Here is a 2,596-nt window from a genome sequence, read left to right as displayed (position 1 = left end):
GGAGTTCAGGCAGTTCTGAGAGCTCCTCCCCATTCTCTGGAAAGGTCACTGCCTCAATCCAATGAAACGTAAGAGGAAACAAATGCCCAAAGAGCAGAAGTCCCCAACCATGTCCCATCCAGTCATGGAGAAGCCAATGGGACAGAGCCATATGGCTGGAGTATGTGTGTTCCACTCTGTATTATTAATTCACTGATGCTAAGTATTTCAGCAGGAAACTCCCAGGGCTTCCAGGAATGTCCTAGTGGCTGTGATCACAAGTTATTCACCAGTGCCACTTGTTCAAGAAAAGCCTTTCTGAACAAGCACAACTCTGAGGCTTTAGCTGGTTTATTTTTGCCTTTCAGCTGCTTCCCTCTAAGTTCCAGAGGGAGAAGTTTCTCAGCAGGAAGAAGGAGGCCAGCACTGGGGGGAGTATTCTGCCCAGAATTGGCCCATTTCTAGACAGGAGTGAGACTCGCCCAAAGGTAGCCTTTTCCTGCTCTTTTCCTTTCTGTTTCACATGAAGTTTGAAGAGGGTGTGTGCTTGTGACAGGCTTGCCTCCAGCAAAATACCTCAGTGTCCAGGTCCTGCTGTCATTGCAAGGGGCTGGGAGTGGTGGACTGGGAGTCCTGATCTGCACTAAGCCAACACAAATACCCTCTGCTGAAGCTGCTGGGGTGTGCTGGAGTGCAGCTGCCATTGCTAAAACAATGGGAGGAAGGCTGGGGACACAGAGGCCCAAAATTACCCTTTGCCATTCTCCTGCTGAAGGAGCCACCTCTTGCTTTGGTGTGGTCACCATCAAATGCTCGGGGTCACAGGATTCCCTGCAGAGCGGCAGCGTTGGCCTTTGAAGGCCAAGGATCTGCAGGAATTCCTTCAGATGGAACAAAACAAATTGCATTAGTGCTTTGGGCTGGAACAATGTGTTGGAGCCTGACGGGGTGTTAGATTTTGCAGGCTGCCAGATGTACAGGGGACTGGCCCTGGGCAGAGGGGAGTGGATGTCCTTTGTCTGGATCAGTGCCTACTCAGAGGTGTGTTTAAAGCTGCTTTTCTGGCAGGACTAGCTCGGTATAAAGCACAGTCCAAACGGGTAGGTGACTGAGGTGGGCTGTTGAGCAGGAAATTGGCAGCAAGAGACACAGAACACAATCCAGGTTAAGGATTGTCCTGGAGAGGGGCCTTGGGAACACCTCAGGGAAGGGCACAGCTAAGGGACAGTGTGCTGCAGCCACTCCCTTCAGTGGCTTCAGCGGAATGTGTCTGCTGTGAAGTCACAGAGGGGGAGACCTGCTTGTGTCTCTGCGGTGACAGCAGTGTGGCTGGAGAAGGCAGACAAAGCAGGGCAGAGTTTTCTCCAAGCAATGTCTCTGCTCCAGAAGCATTTGCTGTTGTTGTGTCATTCCAGACGTGCCTCTACAATGGCATGAAATAAGGTTGCAGTAATGACAAGAAAGCACCCATTTACAGGCCATTGAAAAAGGAGATACCAACTCTGCTTTTACCCAAGTTGCTGAGAAAATAACTGAAACTTATCCTCATTCAGCATTCACCTCACTTGTCTTTTTATTTTCAGCTCATTTGTCTTTTTATTTTTGCCTTTTCCTCTCTTTGGAACACACTAACTTTTAAATACAATGACAAGGAACAAAATCATCAAAGCAAAAGAAAAGTGTTTCTTAGTAAGGATTCAGCTGAGCTGGGGATGTCTCCCTCCCTGAGAGCCAAGGGCACACACACACCCTCTGAGAAAATGGCAATCTTTGTATCCCCTTTGTACCCGGCTGGGGCGGTCCCTGTGCCCTTTGCCATTGGATGGGTACTCAGGAGCTTCCATTCTCTACTGAGCACCAACTTTTCTGTCCGCTCCCTTCTCGTCCTCCTTCCTTTTGGTCAGGTCTTCAACCCTGTCCCTCTCACTGTGACACTCAACAAACCAACCTGAACAAATACAAACCACAAATAACACACAGAACCAACAAATTCCATTCTTTTGCTTAATAACCTTTTGGCTTCAGCCAAATGTCACCTCATCTCTCACACCTGCTCTGGTCCTGTGCTCTTCTTACTGAAGTCTAAGTTCTAGAGCAAAAAAGATATTTGCAGTTGTGTGGGCCTCGGTTTCCCTGTCTCAGAGTAAAAGACATCCCAAATCCTTTCCCATGGAGTCTCCTGTAAATTCATGGGTTTACTTACTCCATGAGGGCTCAGTCAGTGCCCCAGAGCTCTGTGACCGCATGGGCACAGGGCTGTGTTTTAGGAAAGTGCTGCCTGGCATTCTGGAGAAAGAAACCTGGAGAAATCCATGCCAAAAGAGAAGCTTGGCTTGAGCCTGCTCTGTGTGGCCCAGCAGCTGTGGATGAGCTCAGAGCAGAGGTGGGTGAGCCACTGTTTGCCCAGTGTGGGCTGGGCTGACGTGCTCCCCCAGAGTCTGTACTTCACTGGGGATCAGTGGAAGATTCTCCTGCATGAACCTTCCTCACAGCAGCTGAAGCTCTCCCTGCTCTCTCTCCTCTCCAGCTGCCGTCAGCTGCCCCGAAACAGAGCTGGTTTGGGGTTTCCCCACCAGAGCTGGTATTTCAGAACTTCGTCGCTCGGCAGGTGTCGGAA

This window comes from Ammospiza nelsoni, chromosome 17, assembly GCF_027579445.1.
Source record: "Ammospiza nelsoni isolate bAmmNel1 chromosome 17, bAmmNel1.pri, whole genome shotgun sequence".
In the NCBI taxonomy this organism is placed as follows: domain Eukaryota; kingdom Metazoa; phylum Chordata; class Aves; order Passeriformes; family Passerellidae; genus Ammospiza; species Ammospiza nelsoni.
The sequence above is the reverse complement of the archived record's forward strand: the minus strand, read 5'-3'. Positions refer to the sequence as shown.